This window comes from Montipora capricornis, chromosome 1, assembly GCF_036669925.1.
Source record: "Montipora capricornis isolate CH-2021 chromosome 1, ASM3666992v2, whole genome shotgun sequence".
Classification (NCBI taxonomy): Eukaryota; Metazoa; Cnidaria; class Anthozoa; order Scleractinia; family Acroporidae; genus Montipora; species Montipora capricornis.
In genome coordinates, this window is record NC_090883.1 from 34,160,473 (window position 1) to 34,172,629 (window position 12,157).

Sequence of the window (12,157 nt, forward strand, 5' to 3'; positions counted from 1 at the left end):
TCATATGGGATTGAAATCTAGCACTTCACAATACACTCTATTCAGCTAACTCTGTTTAAAATATAAGTGCTACACGGCCAACGTTTGTATAAACGTAACCTTTCCTTGTACTTTAACAAAATCTGTACCTTGTTTAGTTCTCATTTTTGGGCATTAAAATAGAATTTTCGGTGCTATGCTTCTGTTACGAAGTAGTATATTTTTGAGGTCACCCATCCAGATACTAACCCCGTCGGCAGTTAACTTCAGTGAACTTTTGTATTACAAAGCTGTCAGATCCTCAGGGTGCACGCTTAAACTTGTGGTGAAAAGAAGTTGTGAGGGAACTTGGAAATGATCAACATGTCAGCCTAGAAGCCAATGTTTCTCGATTCCCTTTTATTTTCTTTGATCTTTCTGGGTTTAGTACTTTGCTAGTAACCACATGTCTTCTCACGGGGCTATTTACCTAAGACTTTTACCATGACTATTAGAGCTACATATTGAACTTGAATATCCTGGAAGACAAAACGCATCACAGTTGACAATATGAAATAAAGCGCTGTGTTACTGCACTACCACACGTACGCGATGCGTGCCTATTTTTTCTAAAGATGACAGGAATTTTTCTCTTTCTGACAAATGATTAATAGGCTGGTAGCCGAGTTTTTAACCTCAGAAAAAGATCTGTTTCGTCGTATCAACGTGTGAGCCAAAGGGCCTCTGCTGGCACGACGTCTGGGTGACCCCTTAAAGGACGTTCGCGCCCATTGCTACTGCGCATTTTTTCACGCATGTCACGCATACGTCATGCATCGCACACCACGAAGGTAAACACCATGCTAAAGCTGCAAACATTTTCCACAAGAATGGAACGTGAAAGCAGGTGGCATTATGGGATGGCTGTGGACCAAGGTCTTCTCGGAAATGTCACGGAATTGCGTGACAGTGCGAAAAGACAATCGCTTTGAGAACTTCGCAGCGATTTTACTCTCTTGAATGCTCGGTGACCCCCATTTTTCTTTCCGTAGATCACTTCCTTTTCTGATTTTGTCTATTTTTACAAAAAACAAAAAAAATCTGTACGTGAGAAGTTACAAATATTTCGCCTTTTATACTCTCGTGCGACCGAAATTTTCTTTCTTAGACTAATATGTATCGTTTTTTAAGGTCTATTTCACCACAGAAAAAGACATCACCTGCAAAAGTTTATTTAGTTTTATTAGTTAATGTTAAATTGAGTATGTTTACCTGATCTAAATTTCACTAATGTAGCTTTTTTATTGCTGACAGTTGTAAGCTAAGATCGTCTAAAAATAACGCAAGCTTCTAAAAGTGTATCTCCATGATCTCGAAAACAAGCACGGTGACCCCCCATTTTTATTGCCTTTTTGGCAAAAGTAGATCAATACCTTTCTGCGTGGCAAGTTTAAAAAAAATCTGTACGTGGGAACGTTTTGGGCGCGAACGTCCTTAAATGGTCTTAATGACCCCCAATTTGAAAAAAAGTTGTCTGGAACGCTGCAGTTCAATACCACCCAACTCAGTCCCTTCTGTTTTTGAGTAACACGTACCACAGGCAACCCAGTGTACGCTCATCGAGCGTCTAGTTAAGTTTGAAAATATGTGAAATATGAAAATGGAAGGACTGATGACGTCATTGACTCAACCCAATATAACATCAAGTATATAATTACAGCTATCTCGGTCAATTTGCAGCAGAGACCATTGAAACTTGGTGGGCTAATAGTTCAACAGGCAACTTATTTATGGCTTTAAAGAAATTGGTTCCCATGGCAACTAACTCTTTTCCAGTCCCCTTCATCCTGATTTCAATATTTTTGGTGATCTTAAGCCAGAAAAACATTTAACAAGGCCACAAAGTCGGCCTAACTTATTTATATGCTTGCAGGATCATGCAGATGAGGCACCATTGGCAAACTAGAACGTCAAAGGTGGACTGCAAAGCGTGTAATATCAGGGAGGTCTGGAACCCATTATGTGGCCATGGTAACAAAACTGGTATGCTCATATTGTGGAGTACATCTACTAGAATCTTAGTGCAAAGAACCAAGCATTTCTGATTCCAATTGGCTGAGATGTCTTTCTTCATCATATTTGACCAAAATTCGGTTGAGTTTATGACGTCATCACTTGGCTCATTTGCATATTTAAAAAACTTGACTATCTCTGGAACAAAAAGAGATATTTGAAAATGATAAACAGCATTCTTCTTCTCATACAGACGACATCTTTATGTCCTAAAATGGCTTAGACAGGAAACATGCAAATAGTTTCTTCTGACCGCGCGCAACTTGCTTGCTAGAGAGCAGCTGATGGCACGCTTTAAAGTTCGCGCGATCGACGCGCGGCTCTCCCACGCGGAAAGTAAACAAACATGGCTTCCCAACTTTGCAAACTCTCTTTTCGTCAAGATTTTGTGGAAGTATCATCTTTTCGAAATGTTTACCTATCCGTAAGACGGTTGCACATTCTTTGGAGTCCAACAGAAGGTTTAAAAAATACATATTTCCCACTGTTCTGAAAAACTTATCTGATTCTAACAACAATCGATCGAGGGACACAGCCGTCCTTGGAGTCATGAACGCCACGGAAAACAAGCAAAAATCGCTAAAGGGGGATTCCCATATTTGTAGAACAAGTGAAGATGATACTCCTCCAGAGTTGGGCTCTCGTTCCAAATCCATTCGATTTATTCGTTCACTGAAGCAGATGGCAAATATAATGCATAGGGAAGCTCCTACTCATAGGCTCGTGTGTTAATTATTGTTAAAATATTTTCCTCCCACGGGACAGAAAGCCTTTCTTGTAGAAGAGTGGCCGTGTTTTCACGAAAGCCATTGTCTCGCTTAACATTCCTCAAAGTGGTTTGTTTGCTTGCAGACTTCGTTAAGCGACTTAAAAAAGGATACAGGGTTTCACGAGTAAGATTAAATGAGGAAAGAGCACGTGCCAATACAGTAATAAAAACAGCACGCCTGTTGTATTTCCGAAGCGAATCCTCCTTGGCCGAAAGTAATTACCAACTTGCTTATGCAACCTGGTTTGGTGGCTTAAATTTAATGATAATTCTTTTGATATTTGCCGACTCGCTTAACTTTAAGAGAGTTGGGAAAGGAACTGTTTTCACGCAATCACAAGTTAAACAAGAGGCGATATTCGGCCTATCCTCTGGCCGATTCCTACGTTTTATTTAAGAAATGCTAGGATAAAGTTGAATCATCTTTGCTGGTGTTTTCTTTTTACTCGGGCCCGTAAGGGCACCGACTTAAAATACACGTTAAATTTCTGATCAGTTTTTCTCTGGTGCAGCAAAATGCCCAATAGAAAGCACGTGGCGGTGTTTGATTGGGCAATGCACAATAGAAGGCACGTGGCGGTGTTTTGATTGGGCAATGTACAATGGAAGGCACGTGGCGCTGTTTAAATTGGTTATCAAAAGCAAACCACGTAATCCAAAATCATGGAGAGCACTGTGATGCGTTGTTTGGATTAATGAAGATCGACGTTGCGTTTCTTCTTGGGGCGCTCAAAACACATACAAAGAAAGCCATACGCGTTTCGCGGTAGACCCACACTAAAAGATGTTGAGCGTCAGCTTCGAAACGGGTCGTTCCGCGAACTGAACTGAAATGTTATAAAGGGGTAAGTATTTGAAGGTAAAATAGGTATTTGTAGAATTTATACTTCGATGTATTGTGCACATAAACAAGTATCTGTTCTTCTCTTTAATGGTTAATATTCCTTGACAGGCTTCTCACCTTTCAGAGAGTTTGCGTTCACATTTCTATCTCTATTTCTGGAGAGTTTCAGTAGACGAAGGGAAACATATTTAATGTTAACAAAATTACCTGCAAAAGTCATATCGTTCAACACAACGTTTCAGATTTAATACAGCTCAAGTCATACTGGAAATGTACATGCCGAGTTGCCGTTAGATTTTGCTACTGTATGTCTTTGATAAGTACTTTCCAAAATATGATTACAGAGAATTATAATTCTTTTATTTTGACAATTGGATGGATATTACTGTGAGTATTTGAATTACAACAAATGGTATATTTTAAGTTTATTTGCTTCTCGTGCTATGGATTCATATGGCATGGCCATCCTCAAGGAACTTCTGTACTTCTGAAAGTATTTTTAAGTGTTCAGATATAGTGTACATCTTCACGTGTCGCGCATGTGACAAAGTGACCTTTACATGAACCACTGCACGAAAGGTCGGTCATTTTGGAAAGATGTTTTCACATCTCACCTTCGTTTCTCTTGCATTTTTGTCTGCAAGAGATGTTTCGATGAGTCATTTCGTTTCATCTTTAACTGTTCAATTAGCGTTTCCTTTCTCAAACAAGGAGCAAAAATATCCATCGATCAGTAAAAAACAATGTGCTTAGCCATTTTGGAATAAATACACTATTTTTACCTCGTTTTCATGGTCCAGTGGTCATTGTCACCACCTATAATGAAGGTAATCTGGGTCCGGGTATTCACTACGTACACATTCGAATATCATGAGAAGCGCAATGTAAGGCCGATGTAAGAAGGACAGACTTCTCTCTTTCCTTTTCTTTAAAGCTAAATTAACCATACACCATTCTATTTTGTAGGCCCGAGTATAGGCTATTTGTAGCCTCTTGTTTTGTAAAAAGGTTGGTTTTAAGTAAATAAGTAGGAACTTCAAGTCAGCGAGGCCCTGATGAAGCAAGTTCGTAGATGTAAATATTATAGAAATAAAAGGGAAAAGAACTTGCAATTCCTTGAAGGTAATAGTACATAATAAATTATGTATTCAAATTTTATTTTGTCATCCTCACAAATGTTTGTAAACATTGGAATGCTGACACTATAGAAGAAACAGGAAGTCATTTTCGATAGCAAAAGTATAATATTATCGGTCAAAAATTTACTAATACATTTATCCTGGAAATGTACACTATATATGGGGCGAAGGTTGAATCACAGATCATCACCCCTCATTACTTTTGGTATGAAGATTCACTTTCACCAAAAGTTGCTTCACAAATGGTGACACATTTAGGTAAATCATTGATTGCAAGATGCCTGTTTATACACAAGCCATGGTTGAACTTAGTCCCAATGTTCACAATAGCAGCTAATGCATTAGAATTCCAGTAACTACAGGGCTTGATGACAGAGTAACACAATTAATTTATTGCCAGTGCACAAACGTGATTCAAATGGAAATGAGTTGCGTATTCTTATGCAAATCAAACTCATTTCCCTTACAATAGTTGAGCACCAAGACTCACTTCGAAACCGAGGCAAACAGCAACTCGGAAATGGCCTATTGACCATTTGTTTTGTTTCGCTGAAATTGAAAATATAAATTTCGCAGATGTCTGATATTTAAGAATTTCGATGGGAAAATCGGGAGGTGAGGCATCATGCAAATGAAGATACCTGATGCTTTCAAGTGACTACCCTGGGTGCCAGAGGTTCTATTTTTCTTTCCCGAGGAACGAGCGGTTAAAACGGAGAGGCGAAAAATACGAACCTCTGGTCACGGCGGTTTAGAATCTCACTTCCACGATTTGTCAGTGCTAGTTCTTTTCAAGTAAAAACAATCTAATACTCAATTTTACTGGTTGAACGGCGATAGTGCACACCAGTGGCCACAAAACCGGTTTTGAACGCAAGGAGTGCTACGAAAACAAAACTGGCGGTGGAAGGCTGTGAATTCGAGCGAGAATTTAGAGGTTTGCACAGTACAATACACAGCAAATTCTGGATTTTTGGAGATTTTAGAATTGAAACCTGTTCAGGAATTTCATCAAGCGTGAAGATGTGTTTGTGGTCCTGCCAGTTGGATGCCGCAAATCTTTGCCGAAAGTTTGTTCGTAATTATATGATCGTAGATTCATTATCCAAAAGATGCTATTGTAGTCGTTATTTGTACCTTGAATGCCTGATTGGTTCGCATATCCTAGAGCTGAAAGAAAATCCGAAAACCGTGAACACTAGAAATATCGTGTTTCGAGTAAGAAACTAGTCACGTGTGAGAAAACTAAACCGCAGCCAACGACGCCAATTAGTTTGTGGTTTTCATGTCGCTTTTGATTGGTTGCTGCACGATGGGAACTGTCAAAATCAAACGTTCTATTCCCAACATTGACATCACTGTAGAAAACCGGTTTGGCAAGATGTCTTATTCCGAATTTGCATGGAAGTGAGGTTCTAAACCGCTGTGACCAGAGGTTCGTATTTTTCGCCTCTCCGTTTTAACCGCTCGCTCTTCGCGAAAGAAAAATAGAACCTCTGGCATCCAGGGTATCAAGTGACTTGCTCATAAAATTATTTGACAAACTATTAAACCTTGAGTATTACCAGTGCTCTTCTTGAATAAAAAAAAAACAAATCCAAAGAAAAGAACTCTGCGTTGACGTTGATTTTCAAACAGTGTCACCTACTGCCGGATTCCATCATGACTCTTTGCACGCCTTACTACCTTTCGCTCATTATTTTGTTTTTTCTTTATTTTCCCTTTAAATGCATCCATTCTTCCTTCGAAATTCACTCAGTTTTTGTAACTGTTACAGTGGCAAGAAGCAGTGTTTATCCGAAAAACTTAATTGCAATGCTCTTCGTGCATTCCATGCATTTATTGTCAACGCCCATTATAAAAACATGTCAATAATCACACAGGCATGGTTGTTTACCATTTACCAAAAAAGTCCGAAACTTTCGGTTGGAATGTAAATGATAAGCCTATTTTGGTCTTCCCAAACGGAACATTTCCGGCGGGGCTAAAACACGGGTCACATTCCACAGGTCAGTCGTTGCAGGGTCATTGTTTTACCTTTTTGAAAGTAATCCAAAACCCTCAATTTGGCTAACCCTAGGCCTAAAGACCAACCCTAGGCCTAGCGTTAGCCAAATTGAGGGTTTTGGTTACTTTCCAAAAAGTAAAGCAATGAACTGCAACGACTGACCTGTGGAATGTGACCTGTGTTTTAGACCCGCGGGAACATTTCTGGAGAAAACGGGATAAGTAAGTAAGAACTTTATTATTGCGTCAAAATCGCTTGCGTGCAATGTACACTAATTGGGGACACCTAACTATAATTAACTAATAAGTAATAAAATACAAGATATAATTACATGCGTAAGTGGTAAGAAATATACATAACAGACACTTATTAGTTGTTACATAAAAGGCTGTCTTTGCAAGTATTATCCAACAGAGTTTTGAAATTAACCGTTTTGATGCGCTTTTTAAAAATGTTCAATGATTCAGACGATCGAATAAATCTGTCAAGTTTTGACCAGATGACAGGACCTAAATAAGTCAGGCTATGTTTGCCGTAAGTAACGGTCCGAAATCTAGGTATGACAAACTCAGAATTTCTAAGATGATATTGAGAATTGGTATCAGTAAATAAGTCCGCAACGTAGGAGGGCGCCAGACCTTTTTTTGCTTTATAAATTATGATTGCAATGGCTTGCAGTCGTCGCGTATGAAGTGTTGGTAATTTCGCTCTTTGCAGGAGTTCCTCATACGTCGATTTGTTGTCACAATAAACAGCGCGAAGTGCTCGTTCTTGAATTCGTTCTAGTTTCCTGGCATCAGAAGAACGACAGAAATGCCAGACAGTCTGACAATATGTAAGATAAGGTAGTATAGCAAATTTAACAATGATTTCTTGAAAGGTAGTCCAAAATTCCCAAACAGAATTTCCAAATGGAAAACGTGTTTACCATTTGCATTACCCCATGATTTTGCCTCCCTCCAGACTCCCTCGGTAAACTTGAACGAATTTTGTAAATGGTACGCGCCGATCCCAACTGAATTTTTTGCTTACCATTTGAACAAACCTAGTACCAACCGGGTTCTGCTTGTAAATGGTAAACACCATTCGTTATCCCTAGGCACATGTCCCCCGAGGGACCTAGTTTTTAATTAGACATCTGATCCCTAAAGCGGAGAGATCTATACAGCTCGCATATTTTGTTTCAGAGCAACTTGCAACCTTTCCTTGCATTCAGCAGGAGTCTTTCCTTGCTTGAAACATAACCTGACTTTTGGTCTCTTGATGGTGTGAGCCATTTGCACCTAAAAGAACCTATTTAGGAGACTTTCAGTTACACAATGGCCTCATCTGATATCGTCTCTTTGGGTTTACGATTGATTTTGCTATCGCTTCTTTTTCTACATGTCGTAGACGCCCAAGACGAAGGTGGCGGTGGACTAGATGTCGTTGGCGGAGGCGGTGAAGGAGGTGAAGAACGAGGTAATTAACGAAGTTATATTTGATGCTTAGTCCCAACAGAGTTATTTTCTCGATTAAAGACGAAGCTCAAATTTTCGTTTTCACGAAAAAAAGGGCGGTAAACAAATAGCTATTGAAATGTGAAAGCTTGGCCTGGCGGACTGGCCTTTTCAATAGAATGCGCACACATAAAATAGAATCCGTTCCGTACAGTACATCTTGGGACGACTCTCGATTGTCGGCATTTTTAAACTTTTAACGTTAACAGGTTAGGATTCCATCTATAGACTTGGCGACATGCCGTGAGTTTGCCAGAGTTACCAAAAATAAGACGCTGACTACAGTTGACTACAGTTGATACACGAAAGATCCTAATGGATGGTTTTTAAGCTTTTGTAAAAACAACTGAGTACTTAAGTTGCCGTGGTCCTTTTACCTGTTTGTGTTTTTGTAAACATAACACATTTTATTTACATTTACATTTTTTTTTTTTTTTTGCAAGAGGAATTTTATCACCAAAAGAAAATCATATAGGAACGAACTATAATTAGCCGTTACAGTAACTTCTGCTTTCGTGGTTAGTCGTAACTTGATCATTTTTGCAAGAGGAAGAAAATCATATAGGAACGAACTATAATTAGCCGTTAAAGTAGCTTCTGCTTTCGTGGTTAGTCATAACTTGATCATGACATTTTATATTGTGATTATTTGAAAACTCTACAAATATTTTGATACGTCGGCAGAAAATGAGGCTTTAAGGCAATACCTTGTTTTGTTTTGGAGTTGAAAGAGTTTCCAACTTTAGAATCATTCATGAGGCAGATGTTTCTTTTTAAATCATGCTGAAGTTCTTTTGCTCTTTACCACAAAGAATTTAATGATCCGAGGTAAAGAGAATGTAAAAACACCTTAGAAATGAATCATGTAAATCTTAGACAAATAGGCATTGACAGTGGATGAACGTAAATTGCTCAGAGGGCTATTGTTCAAAACGCCGTCTGTTTCCCCAAAAACATAGAACAAGAAAAAATTAAAGCAAATTTTTTAAAAATTTTTTGTTCTTCTGCGTTTTATTTTGCCAATGTAATTAAAATGCCAGCGTTGAATATTAATCCCGCACACAAACAAGGTCGTTCAGGGTCTCGATATTCGTGTTTAACAAGCCGTTTTCTGGCGATGAACGATACATGGAACTATTTCCAAACACATACAAAAAAAGTACTGGTAGAAATAAATCTGCGTTATTCTTTATCATATTTCAGCCTCTTGTTTAATTAACCTATTGATTCTGTTTTTTTTTTCTCCTATTCTGGTAGACAAAAATTTATCTGATTGATCTTTGATGTCCTTTGCCTTAAGTTGTAGACAGAAAAGGGGCAAGAAACAGTTGTCGGTGCGATGTTATGATGTAAAGCGGCTGGGGTGATTTATCCCGGATTTATCTATAATCTTTAATGGGTTTATTCCTAAAACAGCACTGTGACAATACTAGAAGTTGGTGCTACAAAGGAACGATTGTAGCATTACTGAAGTGGCTGGAACCTTAAAAAAAAAACCGAAAAACCTTTACTCGCCTACTTCGATAACAGACCTCATAAAACAATACGATTTTTCATTGTTCATCTTGCCTAACCACACAAAAGTAAGTGGCATTTTAAAGGAATGAACGAAATATCCATATAAAACTCCTTGAGCAACTCCGACTGCACTGTAACATTGTATGGACTTTGTTCAGCGTAATATAATCAGAGTATTTTCAAGTTTTCCGATAGATGAAAGAAAATGTCAAAAGTTCAAATGTATATAAATGTCACGCGTGACGTTTCACACATATGTTTAGGAAGCATAAATTTCTGGCTTTCATGACGGTCCCGAGCAAGTGAGGTTAATTAGTAAGTTGTTTATTATATGGATGATTGTTTCTTTGACAAAAGGTGGTCAAGCTCAGACTCACGGAGGCTTTCAATTTCTCATTTTTCAAATTATTAGCTTCTGTACAGCGGAGAAGAGTGTTCATATCAGTATAGCCGTCTTCTCGTTTGTGCACTTTTCTGTTGGTTCATAAAATCGTTTATGGCCTTCCAGTTTTCGATGATCATCAAAAGTTTCCAGATCTTCAGGATAATAAAATGTTCTTCCATCTTTGTCCATCTTTGGAATCGGAAAAAAATCAATCTTTTTAGCTTTTTCTGGTAGTTTCGCTGTGAAGAATGACAATATTCGCAATTTTTTCGCAGTTTTGGTTTCAAATAAAGTTGTTTCAAATTATGAATTTGTTGGCTTTGCTCCAAAACAAAAATACACGGCTTGGACCGTTGCCATATAATAAACAGTGTATATTGGACGGGCCAATATACCTGTAGTAAGATTCTCGATCATGAAGAGCCAGTTCCTGCACTATAGAATTTGATACTGGGCTGGCTATGCTGCAGTCGTTGCTGCTCCTCGAAAATGTATCGGACCTAAACATGATAAGTGACGTCTCATGACAATTCTTTTCTACCTTTTTCGTGGCAACAACTACAACAGAAGAAGAGGCTGAGCACCACGCAAAAACCCTCTGTTTACCAGCGCCATCTTTTATTTTCGCGCCCCCTTTTTCAGTCACGAGATCAAGTTGTATGAAGCAATCACTCATATGGAAAAGTGACTGTTTGCGATCAAACTGTTTGCGACGTTGTTACGTGTATATACTTCAGTGTATCATGCAAGAAGAAAAACACATTTAATTTTAAAAACCGTCCCCAAGTATTTGAGTTAGACTACACTTTTACCTTTATTTATACTGCTCACAAAAACAAAACAAAAAAACGAGCAAAATTGAGACGTTCTTAACTGACTCTCAGTACGAGGGTGAAATTAAGCGGAATAATGAATACCGGCTTTAAAAAGAAAATGAATAATCAATAGTAAGCTTTCGAACATTCAGAATAAGAACAAAATAATAATGCAAGGCTTGTTGTACTGCCGTGAGGATATATATAGTTTTTGTTTTTCCAATATTTCGTCAGACAAAGACTGACTTCTTTGCTGGTTAGGTCTCCCAAGAGCCAGCATTCCTACGTTGTTCAGCTGGTCCGTGCATAAAAAATTGTCTACTTAATCGGAAAAAGGCATTTTACGGTTTCTGTTAAAGAATAATGAATACCACCACAACAACAACAACAAAATGTTTATTGAAGCCCAGAGATTTAAATAAACTAAATTACAAAAGCATTTAAATATTTAAAGGGTACCAGCACCCTTAAATAACTAAGAAGTTAAAAATGTCAGGGCGCTGGATCAAATCAATTAAATTAAATGTTAGCAGCGGAGGGGCAATATGGAGAGTACATATACACTATCATACACATAACCATAACACTAACATGCACACAAACGTAACATCTACAATGTATGAAATAATCTTGAAAGGTTAAACAAAGCTACAAAGAATATATTGCAATATTTTAGGTTAAACCTATTTACGAATCATCAAGATAATGTAAAATAATGTTCCTTGAGACTTAATTTAAATTTTGAAACAGAGGCAGTCTTAATCTGTTCTTTAATTGAATTCCAGATCATAGGCGCTTGAAATCTTATATTAAATTTACCATAGTTCGTTCTAACTCTGGAAAGTTAATATGATTTTTTCGCTGCAGATCTTGCATTATATTCGGAAAAATGAATATCATAATGAATAATTGTATGAGAAGGCGGCGAGATAGTTCGCTCAAGGGGCTGTTCTAATAGGACTGTACAACCATAAGGATCCCAGAGCTCTTAAGTCCTAAAGTTTCCAAAGAGTGAGATGCTTGCTGCAGATTGCGCCAAAGGCGCAAGTGTCTTACGTTTCTTATGCCGGAGGCGCCAAATAATTCTAGGGGGGTCCGGGGACATGCATGTTCCCCAGGAAAATTTTTCAAATTTCCAAGTCGCTGGAA